At 36.6% G+C, this 16551-nt stretch overlaps 1 protein-coding gene across 4 annotated transcripts in view; it reads left to right on the forward strand.

Annotated features, from left to right (window-relative positions):
- Positions 1-16551, forward strand: part of ADK (adenosine kinase) — a 533995-nt gene that overhangs the window by 467680 nt on the left and 49764 nt on the right. The gene's annotated exons all lie outside the window — the stretch shown is intronic.

The raw sequence follows: 16551 nt of genomic DNA on the forward strand, positions 1-16551 counted from the left end.
TTCAGTCCAACACCACAGACTTCCCTGCACATCCTGGTTCATGTTAACTTTTTTTCTGATATGTTAAAAGTTACCATGACTACGTAAATACTCAGTGAAGTGTCTCTCTCCACTCATCCTTTCTTCCACATTCCAGTTTTCACTCTTTCATACTTTTTCTACCCACCAGTAGGCAGCAGAGCTCTTTAGTTTCTGATTATTCTTCCTGTATTTCATCTTTTACTAATAGTTTATTGAGATAGAATTCACATACCATACCATTTACTTATTTAAAATGTGTAATTTTGTCTTGGGGATATATTCATAAAGTTGTGCGATCATGACTACAGTCACTTTTAATATTATTTACAATCAATTTTCTTCATTCCAGAACATACCATTTTTCCTCAGTTCCTCTCTCTTTTGGCCCTAGGCAACCACTAACCTGTCTATCTATGCCTTTTGTCTTATGAGTTTTTGAATTTGTTAATATATCCATGTGGCAGAAATTGATTTAGTAATGAAGATGTTTTTATTAACATGGAAAGATATACACAATATATTTTTCTGTAAATTTTTTAATTTATATTCTCAATATATAATACTTTCAAACAATACATTCCCTTTTTATATTGGTCCTCTTTCATTTAGTATGGTATTTTAGAGGTTTGTCCATGTTATATCATCTATCAGTACCTCATTCCTTTTTCAGTTCAGTCACTCAGTCATGTCTAACTCTTTGTGACCTCGTAGAATGCCGCACACCAGTCATCTGTTTCCATCACCAACTCCTGGAGCTTCCTCAAACTCATGTCTGTCAAGTTGGTGATCCCATCTGACCGTCTCATCCTTCGTCATCCACTTCTCCTCTTGCCTTCAATCTTTTCCAGCATCAGGGTCTTTTCCAGTGAGTCAGTTCTTCACATCAGGTGGCCAAAGTATTGGAGCTTTAGCTTCAGCATCACTCCTTCCAATGAATGTTAAGGACTGATTTCCTTTAGGATTGACTGGTTAGATCTCCTTGCAGTCAGAGGGACTCTCAAGAGTCTTCTCTGACACCAAAGTTCAAAAACATCAATATTTTGGCACTCGGCTTTCTTTATGGTCCAACTCACACATCCATACATGACTACTGGAAAAATCATAGCTTTGACTAGACAGACCTCTGATGGCAAAAAGTAATGTCTCTGCTTTTTAATATGCTGTCTAGGTTGGTCATAGCTTTTCTTCCAAGGAGCAAGCATCTTTTAATTTCATGGCTGCAGTCACCATCTGCAGTGATTTTGGAGCCCAAGAAAATAAAGTCTGTCACTATTTCCATTGTTTCCCCATCTGTTTGCTATGGAGTGATGGGACTGGATGCCATGATCTTCGTTTTTTGAATGTTGAGTGTTCAGCCAGCTTTTTCACTCCTGTTTCACTTTCATCAAGAGGCTCTTTAGTTCTTCTTCGCTTTCTGCCATAAGGGTGGTGTCATCTGCATATCTGAGATTATTGATATTTCTCCCGGCAATCTTGATTCTAGCTTGTGCTTCGTCTAGTCTGGCATTTCTCATGATGTACTCTGCATATAAGTTAAATAAGCAGGGTAACAATATACAGCCTTGATGTACTCCTTTCCCAATTTGGAACCAGTCTGTTGTTCCATGTCCATTTCTAACTGTTGCTTCTTGACCTGCATACAGATTTCTCAGGACGCAGGTCAGGTGGTCTGGTAGTCCCATCTCTTGAAGGATTTTTCACAGTTGTGATCCACAGAGTCAAAGGCTTTAGCATAGTCAATGAAGCAGAGTAGATACTTTTCTGGAATTCTCTTGCTTTTTCTGTGATCCAGCAGATGTTGACAGTTTGATCTCTGGTTCCTCTGCCTTTTCTAAATCCATCTTGAACATCTGGAAGTTCTCAGTTCACGTACTTTTGAAGCCTAACTTGGAGAATTTTGAGCATTACTTTGCTAGTGTGTGAGATGAGTGCAACTGTGCAGTAGTTTGAACATTCTTTGGCATTGCCTTTCTTTGGGATTGGAATGAAAACTGACCTTTTCCAGTCCTGTGGCCACTGCTGAGTTTTCCAAATTTGCTAGCATATTGAATGCAGTGCTTCCACAGCGTCATCTTTTAGGATTTGAAACAACTCAGCTGGAATTCCATCATCTCCACTAGCTTTGTTCATAGTGATGCTTCCCATGGCCCACTTGACTTCACACTCCAGGATGTCTGGCTCTAGGTGAGTGATCACACCATCATGATTATCTGGGTCACTAAGATCTTTATTGTATAGTTCTTCCATGTATTCTTGCCACCTCTTCTTAATATCTTCAGCTTCTGCTAGGTCTATACCATGTGTGTCCTTTATTGTGCTCATCTTTGCATGAAGTGTTCTCTTAGTATCTCTAATTTTCTAAAAGTAGAGCTTCATTTCCTTAATTTTCTAAAGGAACTTCATTCCTTTTTATTGCCATATAATATTGCATTGCATGACATGTTAGTTTCCTAGGACTGCCATAACAAGTTACCATATACTGAATGGCTTTAACAATAGAAATTTATTCTCTTATAGTTCTCAAACTTAGAAGTCTCCAGATATCAGTATATAGAGCCATAAAGATATTAGTTGGGCCACGTTTAAAGACTATAGGGAAAAATCTTTTCTTGACTCTTTCTAGCTTCAGGTAGCTCTTGGCAGTTAATCTTCAGCATTGCTAACATTCCTTGGCTTGTAGCTGAATCACTCCAGTCTTTGCCTCTGCCTTCACATGGACTTCTTGTATGTATTTTTCTGCATCCTCACCTCTTACTGGGCTTCCCTTGTGGCCCAGGTGGTAAAGAATCCTCCTGCAGATGGGAGGAAGGTTCAAAAAGGAGGGGGTATATGTATACCTATGGCTGATTCATGTTGAGATTTGACAGAAAACAACAAAATTCTATAAGGCAATTATCCTTCAATTAACAAAAAATTAATTAAAAAAAAAAAGAATCCACCTGCAATGCAGAAGACCTGGGTTTGATCCCTGGGTTGGGAAGATCCCCTGGAAAAGGAGAAGGCTACCCAGAAAGGAAAAGAACACCCAATATTCTGGCTTGGAGAATTCCATGGATTGTATAGTCCGTGGGGTCACATGAGCAACTTTCACTTCATCTATTATTATGAGGACTTCAGTCACTGGATTTGGACCTACTCTAATCTAGTATGATCTTATTTTAAATAATCAGGAAACATATTATTTCCAAATAAGGTTATAGCCTGAGATTCCAAATAAATGTGAATATGGGGGGGATGCTATTCAACCCACCTATATATAAATATACCACATTTTATTTATTCATTCATTGGTTGATGGACATTTCATTTTTATACTTGTTTATGACCAATGGAACAGATACATGAATGTTTTATTATTTCCTTTTCTTTTCATGTGAAAGGTGGCATACTCTTGATACTTGTTTGCACTTCGCCTTTTTCACTGAATGTTATGACTTGAATATTGCTCCATACTACTTCACAGAGGTCTTAACCAATTATAGTCAGACTCAAAAGAGTAGATACTAACTTTCATTTTAGAATAGGAATAGCTCCTATCAAACCAATCCTTTCTCTGGTAGCGATTATAACTGGAAAAATATTAGAAAAGAAAATACTGGGGTGTTCCCTGGTGGCTTAGTGGTGAAGAATCCACCTTCCAATGCAGGAGATGTGGGTTTGATCTCCGGTCTGGGAAGATTCCCACATGCCGAAGAGCAGCTAAGCTCACTCATCATGACTATTGAGCCTGTGCTGGGAGCCTGGGAGCCACAATTGCTGAGCCCGTGAGCCACAACCAGTGAAGCCCCCATGCCCTAGTGCGCCCAGCAGCAAGAGAAGTCACCACGGTGAGAGGCCCATACACCAGAACTAGAGAGGAGCCCCGCATCACCACAACTGAGAAAAAACTTCATGCAACAACAAAGACTGGTGCAACCAATAAATAAATAAATATTCCTTAAAAAAAAAATACTGAGAGATACTGGAAAACAATGAAAATCAGGTGGAAACTGAACGAGAATACGTGCAGTCTTACAGACTTCAGGAGCAGAGAAAGAGTTTGGGGTGACTACATCAGGTAGAAAGTGAGCAAAGAAATTCCTGAAGGGGAAGAACCATAGAAAAGTAGCCTGAAACTCTGCATAAAGGTCCTGCAGTCATGGAGAAGGAAGAGATTTGTATGACCCCTGAATTACACATATACAGATAAGTTCCAGCAGCTCAACCGAAGCTAAAAGAACTGAATGACAATTTCTGTTGTTGTCCGTTGATGGAACCAGGGGTTTAGAATTTGAGTTTAGCTAAGTTTAACTGCTAACTTAGTGGGCACACATACACACCCATTTCCTGCTTTTTGCCGCTGCTTTAGTGCCACAAATTGGGGACTCAAGTCTTGTCCTTTCCGTATGTTCATTTAAAAATTAGGGTAATAATAATGATGGGCTTCCCTCGTAGCTTGGTAAAGAATCTGTGTGTAGTGCAAGAGACCCAGGTTCAATTCCTGGGTTGAGAATGTCCCCTGGAGAAGGAAATGGCAATCCACCCCAGTATTCTTGCCTGGAGAATCCCATGGACAGAGGAGCCTGACAGGCTCTTGTCCGTGGGGTCATAAGAGTTGTATACAACTTAGCAACTGCACCACCACCACCAACTGCTTACTTTAAAAAAAAAATTAATCCTCTTCAGAGATACATAAATGACCGGTCTCTACAATAGAGGTCAACCAACTATTTTTAAAGGGTGCAAGAGTAAATATTTTACAGAGTTGTAGGCCTTGCTTTGTGGCCTTAGTTGAAACTACTCAACTATGCCATTGTAATACAAAACTGTCCATAGAAAATCTGTAAACAAATGGACTTGGCCGCATTCCACTGAAACTTTATTTAGAAAAGTAAATGACTGGCCCTCAGGTTATAGATTGCTCAACCTCTGTTTCACATCCCATGCACAATATTCAGGATATAATCTCAGATTACAAAGAAACATTCATGCTGAAGAGCAAAAACAATCAATGGAGACAAGCTCTGAAATGACACTGGTGTGGAATTAGCAGACAGGAGTTTTTTGTTTTGGTTTTTTTTTCCAGACAGGAGTTTTAAAGCAATTGTTTTAACTGTATACTCCAAGATGTAAAGTAAAATATGCTCATATGAATGAACAATTAGAAAATCTCAGCAGAGATATAGAAGCTTTTAAAAATAGAAATTCTGGAACTGAAAATACAGCTTCTGAAATTAAAAATTCACTACCTGCTCTGAGCAATTTAGAGATGATAAAAGAGCCAGCAAACTTGAATACAGATCTATTGAAATTATCAAGTCTGAGAAATAAAGAGGGAAAAAAGACTGAAACAGAATGAACAGAGCTTCTGTAACCTGTGGGACAATATCAAAGGGCCTAATGTATGTGTATTTAGAATCCCAGAAGGAAGGGAGAGAGAAAATTTGGCAGGTGAAATGTTTGATTAAATAATAGGTGAATGTCTAATAATTCTGATTAAAAACATGAATTTAAGGATTTGGAAAGCTCAATGTATACCACAAACAGAATAAATACACAGAAAATCAAAACTAAACATATTATAATCAAACTACTGAAAACAAAAGGTAAGGAGGAGAAAGTTGCTAAAGCAAAATAGCACATTACATACAGAGGAAACATTAAATTAATAATTGCAGGTTTCTCATCAGAAGCGTTGAGGGTCAAAAGAGAATGGAAAAATCTTCCAGGTACTCAAAAAACCTGCCAATCCAGAATTTTGTGTCCAACAAAATTTTTCTTCAAGTATGAAGGTGAAATCAAGTCACTTTTTTGTAAACAAAAGGGTGCATACTATATGATTCCACATGTGTGTGTATGTATATATATAAAGTCATTGGAGATAGAAGTCAAGTTATATTTGGAGCGGATTAGTAATTTCAAGAAGGGAATGTTTCCATGTAACATACCACCTCACAAATTAGTAGCTTAAGAAAAAGTTTTATTAATGATTCTGTAATCAAGAATAGGCTCAAGTGAGCAGTTCTTCTACTGGTCTTGACAGTAGTCACTTGTATGACTGCATTCAATTAGTGTGTTGCCTGCAAGCGGGATTTGTTAGGGTTGCCTGGAACCCTCTCTGTCTCCATTTAGTCTTAGAGTCAGTACTTATGGCCTCAGGCTTACAGTTTATACCCCTTTTAAATATGTGTTATACTTCAATAAAAAGTTTACTTTAAAATGGGGCACAATCAGTGGAAAACCCAGTTGTTAAAGAATAATGTAGCAAAAACAGTTATTATAGAATGTTTCAGAGAAAACAAGTAATTCTTATCTGTCTAGTGTAAACTTTTTGTAAGGAAAATTAATAGATGACAAAGAAAAAAAATATTTAACTTTAGGTTGCAGTTAGATGGCTCCAACTTCAAAGGATGTAAGAACCTGTAAAAAGAGTTTTGAGCAGAGGAATCTTGTGATAAGAACAGTAGTTTAGGGGATATAATTTCATGCTAGTGTATAAGATCAAATGGAGGAGAGAGAGGTTATAATCAGGCAGACTTGTTTGGAAACAGCTATTCAGATGTGTACCTATAAGGATTTGAACTAGTATGGTGGAAATTTAATGAGAAAGAAAGTAATAAAATTTATCTATCCCATATACAGGGATTGAGGACCTACTATGTTCCAGGCACTGAGTAAGGAACTCACAATATATGAAATAGAAGTATAGAGAAATAATCACAGTTTGTTGTAATAAGAGTTTTAATAGATGAATGCTTAAGGTGTTAAGGACCCAAGATGAGGAATCAACTAATTGTATGAAAGAGTCTAATAAATGTTTTATACAAGATTAAACATTAGGTGAGTAGCATAAGTAAAGAAGAGTAGAGCATCTTGCATTGAGGACGTGGCAGAGTATGTCTGTGTGTCCAAGCTAAGCAACAGGTACAAGGATCTAGAAAGACAAAAGAAAGATTACATTGCTAAAGGCAAAAGATACCATTAAAGAAGGTTTAATAGGAATTATGACTATGTAAGTAGCAAAAATTACCCTAAGATTCTGAGTATAAGTCACTAGAAGAATGATAATACAGATAAATGGGAACTCAGTGTTACAAATTATATAGCCTATAGATATTTTTCATCTGAGTGTACCTGAAATACCCAGAGGGTATTTTTTTATGTATAATTGAACACTAAATGTGTTTCATCGGTGAAATTCTGAATATTGTACACTCATCATAGGTTTTTAAAGCCAACAAACAACCTAGAGTTATTGACCATTGGCACAGTTTTTTTTTTCAAAATTACAATATGTAAAATAAAAGAAAATTTACCTGAATTTTTCTTAACTCAGAAGAAAAGAAATAGGGTAACTAAATGAGAAACAGAACTATTAAGAATGTTCCAAAGGTTTGGATCTAAATTATCAAATTAATTCCTCTTTCATTTGGTTTAAAATACTGTTGTTTCAAGAGCTACCAATTATCAGCTAATGCTAGATCTATAATTATGTGCTAATATATGACAAGGCTGGCTGTCTGCACAGAAGACTGGCATTTAGCAGATGCTTGAAGCTGCTGTTGGTCTAATGAATCTGTAGCTCAGAAATTTTCCTACAAAGAACCTCTATTGTTCAGGTTACACATCCATTTTTGGAGACACAATCCACTGACTATAGTCAGTATTACCTGAAAAATTACACAGTAATTGATTAAAAATCCAAATCAAACTTTGATACTATGGATCCATTTTGAGTGGTTGTCTGAGAACTAAGGGGGCAGAAAGAGATTACTCTTGTGTTAAAAAACACAAGAGTAATTGTGGAAGTAATAGATAGGTTTATTGTCTTGATTGTGGTGATAGTTTCATGGATATATACATACTACATACTTAACAAATTATACACTTTAATATGTGCAGTTTATTGGATGTCAATCTATTACCTACCTAGGTTCTTAAGACTCCTTAATCAATAGAACTTGATAAGAGGTCAGAGGAGAAATTCAGGCCAAGATTTATTAGGACTCATACTGCAGCACAGGGAATGAAAACAAGTTCCCTTTATCACTCTCCAACGCCCAATGTGGGGATGAGCAGGTCCCATAAATGGGGTGAGGGTAGGGGCAGTGGCTGGGGCTCAAGGGGTGGTTTAAGTGGTCTACCCACCCCTTTGGTGGTGCTGTGTGCAGGAATCAGGTGCACTACCCTGCTTTTGCTCTGGTACCTCAGAAGTAGCAACTGGGACTTGGCCTTTTTGTATATTGTTCATAATTTGCCCCAGCTATGCATGCATGCAGTTATTTTTAGTTTCTTAGCGTTTCTTTGTATTTTTTTGCTCTAGGAAACATTTGTCCATGTACAAAAACTCCAGTAGAGGGTCCCAAGCCACAGGTTTCAGTATGTCTCAAATCATAGCTTAGTGCAGCTGTTATTAAAAGAAATTAATCTTAGAATGGTCAGATATAATATTTGAGGTACTGCACCATTATTCATATTTTAAAAGATCTAGTCATTTTTCAGTGGATATACACAATTTGAACTAATCTAGGTTACCTGAATTATAATGAAATGAGTGTAGTGATTTTTTAACTAGAGTCTTAAAATAATATGCTTTTTTAAGTATGGATTTATGTGTTTATGAATCTGTGCTGGGGCTTCCCTGGTGGCCCAGGTGATAAAGAATCTGCCTGCAATGTAGGAGACTCAGGTTCAATCCGTGGATCGGGAAGGTCCCCTGGAAAAGGGAATGACAACCCACTCCAGTATTCTTGCCTAGAGAATTCCATGGACAGAGAAGCCTAGTGGCTGATTCTGGATAATTTTTTTTTTTTTTTTGAGAATGTATTTCTGCGGACTGGATATTTAAATTGGCCTTGAAGCAGGTTTTATAATACATCAGTACCACCTTAGTTTGAATAGTTTTTCTTTATGAGAGATGCAGAAAGGTCAATGTCTCAAATGCCCCAGATCATAATAAATATTTTAAATACTTTTCTTACCTTTATACACTTTTGCTTTTATTAATGAGCTTTTTTTTTAAAAAAATTGAACTATTAATGGCTTTCTGGTAGTGTCATACTAGCTGTGAAAAGTGAAAGTGTTAGTCATTCAGTCGTGTCTGACTCTCTGCCACTCCATGGACTGTAACCCACCAGGCTCCTCTGTCCCTGGAATTCTCCAGGCAAGAATACTGGAATGTGGGTAGCCATTTTCTTCTCTAGGGGATCTTCCCAACTCAGGGATTGCAAGCAGATTCTTTACCATCTGAGCCACCCAGAAGTCCATCATCCTAGCTATGGTTGAGACTAATGTGAAGTCTAGGTTGGTTGGTTTGTTTTTCTTTTTTTTCTTTCTAGGAACTCTAGTTTTTAAAGGTTAATTCTATTGGTAGAACATAGATATGTTAAAATACATAAGGACTTTGATTAAATATCAAGTGAGAATATGTGATATAAGAGGATCTTTTAAAAGAATTGGTATTTGATGCTTGTGGGTGTAGTCAATCAGATTCCTATATAATATTACTAAAATACAAATAAAATATTCATATCCTTTAATACAGTATTTTCAGTTCTTAAAATTTAAACTAATCAAAATAAGACTGTGTGAAGATAGTTATATCGTTTTATGCATAATAGTAAAAATTAAACAAAATCTTGATGGAACAGATAAAGTATGTTATTTACTTAATGCTAGCATTAAAAATGATACAGCAGTTTTAGACTCTCCTTATGTATTGTGTTAAATGAACAATACAAAGTGTTTATTCATTTTGTGAAACATCATTACTTAAAATTTGAGGACTTTTCAATAGTATACAAAAATCAGAATATTAAATTACCTTCCACTACAATCAAAACAGCAGGAGTGATTATGTTGGAGGTGGGGGTAAGACAATAAGTACTGTGTGTTTTCCATATTTTATTTCTATATATTTTTTAAATTATCAGTTGTTTTTTAAAGAACGCAAGCCTTTTAATTAAGTATACAAATTTAGTTACCCTAAAGTAATATAGACTACTAGTGTCTGAAGCTCTGGGGTTTCATTAGTATGGTGACGACTTAATTAACAAATCCTCGAAGAACAAAACCTCTTTCCCCAAGACTGGCCTTGGTTCAGCAGACATGAGGGAAGGATCAATTTTCCCTGGGCTAGATTGGTGGCAGCAGGGACTAATGAGGCAGGGCCTTGAAAGTGGCTCTCTCTCAGATCTGACTCCTCAGGGGTTAGCTGGAGCTGATGCTCAGGGCTCTGCTGTACTCCTGGGGCCTACACAGCCTGGTTACCCAGGTGTTAAAAAAACAATTTCTGTGCCAAGACCATATGTGGCTTTTAAGAGACTCGGCAGGACTCTTGATTTAGGCAGAGCATTCCTAGTGTGGAATGAGTAGGCTAGAAAATAGCAAAATGGGAATCCCATGTGCTAGGAAGCTTCCACTTTTTTTATTTTCTGGGTTTTATTTTATTCAACTATGAAATGAAAGGACTGACTAGAAAATCTCTATTGTATCTTTCAGTTCTAATGGTCTGAGTGTCCAGATTGCTGTAATGGTCTATATGTCTAGATCAGGAGCCAGCAACCTTTCTATAAAGTGTCAGCATATATGATCTCAGTTGAGGCTGTTTAACTCTGCCTGTAGTGTGAAAGTATCCCTATATAACAATACATAATCGAATGGAAATAGGGCAGCTAGCTATATCTGGCCCATAAGTCATAGTTGAACAACCTCTGGTCTAGATTTTTTTATAAGATTTATATATTTTTGGCTGCTCCGGGTCTTCATTGCTACATGTGGGTTTTCCCAGGCTATGCTGAGTGGGAACTACTCTCTAATTGCGGTGTGTAGGCTTCTCATTGAGATGGCTTTTCTTGTTGCAGAGCACGGGCTCTAGGCACGGGAGCTCAGTAGTTGCAGCTCTCCGGCTCTAGTGCGCTGACTCCGTGGTTGTAGTGCATGGGCTTAGTTGCTCCACAGCATGTGGGATCTTCCCTAACGGGGGATCCAACCTGTGTCCCCTGCATTGCCAGGCAGATTCTTAACTAGACCACCAGGGAAGCCCTGGTCTATATATTAATGTAATGTAAGTATTAAAAGAATTCTTAGGGGGCTACAACATAAACCATATATCAGAGGGACCATTCTCTTAGACTTTTTACTTTTAAGGTTAGTGAGACATAAAATGATATTTCAGAGAGTTCCCTGGTGGCCTAGTGGTTAGGATTCCAGGCTTTCACTGCCATGTCCTGATTTCATTCCCTGGTTGGGGAACTGAGATAAAAATAAGTAAATAAAATGATATTTCGAAGTCAGTGTTGAACAGCTTGGAAGAAAAGGATAAAAATACCTTGTCATCAAATTATTAGAGTAAATTATCTGCGGTAGAGGAGCCCTGTGATTCCCAATTAAGGAAGAAATGGTATCTATAATACTTGTGACTAGATTCTTTAAAATCCTCAAACTGTCAGCCTAGTAGGAGAAAAGTTCAACAGCCTGTTAATATCATTTCTTATAAAATAGGCTAAATCAGTCCTTTCATGGTGCTGTACGCTTCAGACCGTATGTGTGTGTGCACGCACGCGCGCTTTTCTAGAAAAGGACAACTGCCATGCTAGGCAGGCTTCAGATTTCTATCTATCTTGTGTTGGGCTTATACCTCGGTCTTAAGTTAGCAGGATTCCAACATAGAAATCAGAGTATGATCACCTTGGAGACCTTTGTTAGTTCTCCCACTTTAGGCCTCATCCAGTATACTGTGTCTAGAGCATTTATAGCAAACTTTACTTTTGTTTGATGTAACAACAAAGAAATCATAGGTTGGGTTAATTAACTCAGGCCTATTATTATATAAAGGGATCAATACAGTGACACTTTATCTGCTTAGGGAAGTCTAAAACATTCTTCTTAGCCAGCTTGCTTTCACCTAAACACTTGGGATCTTTTACTTTCTAAGCTGCAGAGCATGAACTCCTTACTGGCCTATCCTACTAAATCTGTGAGCACAGCAGAACAGACGTATTCTTTGAGTTACAGCTTGTCCAGAGTGAGCAGTTGTACCATCCCAGCATAGGGACATCTATAGCCGTTACTATAATACAGCAGTTTTCAAGGTGTGAACGTATTGGAGGTGTCCAGGACACTCTCAGAGTGTCTTCCATGAAGGCAAAACTATTTCACAATAGTACTAAGACATTGTCTTTATGACTCAGTTTCAGTAGAGTTTTCCAGAGAGTGCATAATGTGTAATACAGCAACAGATTTAGTACTGAAGTAGATATGAAAACCCTGCTGTCTTTTATTAAATCAGACATTAAAGCGATTAGCAAAAATGTAAATGCAAGTTTTCAATAATATTTTTATTTGGAATATATTATTTTTATACAAATATGTTATAATTAATTAATAGGTCTATTAATAAATTTTTTCCACTCTCTTTTAAAATTTCTAATACAGTAAGTATTGATAAATACAACTCACATAAACAAATGGCATTTGGGGTCCTCAATCTTTAAAAGTATTATGTATGTTCTAGAACCCAAAAGTATATCTCCCAGTTACTGATAACAATCTCAGCATGTTTCCATACATAAAATGTCAACTGAAATTTCCTCGTTCAGCAAACAGATGTGAAGAATTTAGTGCTTATCCTTTCAGACATCTTTCTACTGAGTGCTTGCATACCTACAGTATATAATTTTGTATATATAGGATTATACTGTACTTTTTCTCTGAATTCTTATAAAATCCTAAGGTCTTTAAAAGGGCATAGGAATCATCTTATTTCATTCCCAACTCAATTCAAGAATCCTTTCTAAAACATTCACTGCCTAGTAGATTGTTCATTTTGGTTTTATAAACCCTAAATTGTCAGAAAATTATTCTTTCTGTTAAACAGAAATTTACCTTCTTATAAATCTCTGCATTGGTTCTAATTTCACTTTCAGTAGCTATGTAGAATCCATCTTACCTATCTTCACTGTGTCTCATCCTGGATATTTTCTTCTGACCTATCTTCCAATTCACTAATTCTTTTGTAAGCTGCATCTGAGTTTCTTTTAAACAGTATTCATTGAATTCTTATTTTCAGTTTTTGTTTAAACCTGTGAAATTCTTATCTATTTTTCTTACTTTTATAGTCCTCTATTAAAGTTTTCAGTTTTTAACTTGTAATCAGTAAGTACAGTCATTTCAGAGTTTCTGTTTGACGGGTTCATTATCTGGACCACTTTGGGCTACTTTCTGTTGTATAATTTCTGGTGGTTTTAATTTCTTGCTCCTCTCCTTATATTACTATTTTTTTTTATTGTGTTTGAGACTTTGTATTTGGAAAATTCTTTGTAGAAATAATTCGAGGTAGAGGCTAATTCATGTTTTCTTTTGGTAAGCACGTGACCACTGGCATACTAGAAGCGTCTTGAGCTAAGTTTAGGTATTTAGATGATTGGGGTATAAACCACAGTTCATTGCTCCGGCCTGTCTACCTCCTGTATACCCTAAACCTAGCTGCAGTCCTTTGGGTTCCAGACTTAATATGAAGAGATTTCACCAGGGCCATCTCACTTTATAGGGTCTAGATTCCAAGTTTTGTCCTCCAGCAATATCAAACATCAGACTCACCTCTCTGGGCTCTATTATCCCTTATGTCCTACCCTGGTAATTTTTCATTCTTTTGTTAGGGCATCAGTACTTTCAAGCACATTTTAAGGATATTTTTTGCCCATTCTAATTCTTCATGGGATGGTTGGTCCAAATTACTTAATCTCTTACTATCAGAAGCCCCTAAAACCTATTTAAACTCATACTAATATTTCTCTATCCTTCTGGATTGCTAGAGACACTGTTAGGAAGCAGAGATAACCCTGAAAGGGCATCCTCATAGACACATTTTACCATCTGTACCATATTTATCCATATGCTCTTTAAGAACACATGTTGAATGTATAATCTGTTATTGCATTTCATTTCAGACACAGTGAAGGTATTATCAAATTCAAATAAGCAGTTATTCTGTAGTCTTCATCTCATAATTTTGAAATGTTAAGATTAATAATGCAGTGCTACCCTTTTTATATATATATATTTATTAGCCAGGTTAGGCTAAGGCAGCAACCTACTAACAAATAACCCTCAGAATCTTAATGACATTCAATAATAGATTTCTTTTTCTCTTGCATTCTTTTTCTTCACTTGGTAGCTGAGGCCCTACTCCATCTTTTCTCCTGTCTGGGATCAACACCGAAGGGCAGTCCCAATCAGGGGTATGTTAGTTGCATTAAAGGGGTAAAGGCATGATGAAAGAACTACACAGTAGTTCCTACATCTCTTGCATCATCTCCCCGCACATTTCATTAGCTGAAGCTAATCATGTGGCCTGATAATAATCAGGTAGGAAGTACAGTCATTATTACAGAATGTATAATAGTTCCCCCACAGGAATGAACCCAGTAAGGAGGAGCAGTGAATACAATGTATCCCGTGGACCCATTTTCCATCCCAGGTTTATATTCTAGTCTTCTTGAAATATAGTCTAGTCTTCTTGAGATCAAGCTAATGGTCTTCTTGTAATTTGGGGTTATATCCTAAATTTATCATAAATTACACTAACAACAAAAAAGTCAAAACATGCTATTCTTTAAACCTTAAATTAAGGTAGAGAATGGGGTTTGTTTTAAAAGCCACTCACATTGCCCTTCTTTAAAACATTAATTCTGTGTGCATACAGTTTCTTTCACCTGGTGTTTCTCTAAATTCCTTTGCCCCACCTCTTTTCCCAGTAGTGATAATGGAATTTGTTTTTCAGGGAGTTAAATCTTTAATATTGACCTCTCAGTATTACAGCATAGCCCAGTTGTTTTCTGTTTTGTATTATACCTTCATTAGCACTAAATTTTTCATCCTAACTTTCCTAGGATTTTTATTTTTATGGTTTTTTTTTTAAAAAAACTTTAACATTTTTCCCATTTATTTGCACATCTTCTCTCTTCTTGATTGTTTCATTGTCCACCCACCAATGGGTCTCTTTTTATTCATCATATATGCTCTTAAATTCTAAACTCAGAGATTCTCAGTCCTCTTTTATAGTTAACAGTGTTTCTGTAGTTCTCCTATTACCATTCAAAATGTTTCTGTGATGTATTGGGATTTTCTTCAGTGTTAGAGGTTCTCTAACATGTCCTTTTATTTTCATGCATCAGACCGATTCCTACTATATTTTTATGGGTTCTCCTATAATTTTTTTCATGAGGAAAGTATTGAACAGCATCAAGATTTTATTATTCCTTCCTCTAAAATATAACATTTATTTAATAATGAGATGAAAATACAGGCTTTATGAGATACAATTCCTGTGTCAAAAAGCTGTAAGTGCTACCACTGTTTTGTGACCCCCTGAATGATGTCTGCTTTCTTTGTGTTAAATCTAATAGTAAATGATCCCAAAGAATATCATAAAATTTCCTGTCATTAGCTCTAGAAATGCCTTGATGAGTAACTTGTTTGATGGGATAAAAGCTTCAGTAAACTGATGTCCCCACCTGAGTGGTTAATTCCAAAATATTATTTGTCTAACACATTGTTGTCAATGACAACTGAATAAGAAGTTTTAGGAGCAGTTGGCTGTCCAACGATTGCAAATTTCAAGGCTATGCAAATTGTGCCAGTTCAGCCCAGCTCTTTTCTCTATTATCATATCAATTGAGTCAGTTCATAGTAGACAAAGCAAGGTTATGGGAACCACCTAGAGCATCATGCACCATTTAACATCAATGCAGCATACAAGAACATCTGCAACTTCAATCTTATTAACAGTGGAGAGAATGGAAGGCAATAAACAGCTTTCTTCACCATTTAATTGCAAAATAGTATTTCCTAATGTTTGCATTGTTTATCAACAGGAACTTCATCAATAATTGTATAATTATGGTTGCCTAGATTACATAGGCAACCCTCATGCATCTTGTCATTTATTACAGAGAGGTCTGAATTCAATCTGAATTTGAACACACAATTCAAGACTAATAATGTAAGTCCTTTGAAATGTGAGTTGTATAATATAGATAATTTGTGCAGTAAGAGAATGGCAGTTTATGATTCTTCAGTCACTTTGGGGATTAAGTTAACACAGAGAAGACTGAAAGGCAGTGAAAAATGAGGGGAAGCTACTAGTTAGATTCTAACATAGATCCATTGAACATGAAAGTAGGTTATGTGCTTTAGAATTAATCATGAGTAATTAGATGTTTGCTTTAGGCCAAAATTGAGCTGAATTAAAACAGAATTGTTATGCTGAAGTCTTCCTCTCAGTCTCTATATTTAAAGGGAGAAATGGCAGAAAGCTACAAGTATACTGAGAAAAAAAAACTGTGGTGGCCAAAGTTAGAAATTGTAAATGCAGAGGAAGACTTGACATATCTGTTCAGTGTTCGCCTTTGTTGCTTCTTGAAGCCATATAACATCACTATCCCTAACTAGCAAAATGTGAGTGTTTGTAGCAAGCAGCCAAGTGCATTCTTCAGGCTCTGCGGAAGCAGGGAGTTTCTTTTGGCACACACTGCAAAAAAGCCAAGAAAA

This window comes from Odocoileus virginianus, chromosome 7 (assembly GCF_023699985.2).
Source record: "Odocoileus virginianus isolate 20LAN1187 ecotype Illinois chromosome 7, Ovbor_1.2, whole genome shotgun sequence".
NCBI lineage: Eukaryota > Metazoa > Chordata > Mammalia > Artiodactyla > Cervidae > Odocoileus > Odocoileus virginianus.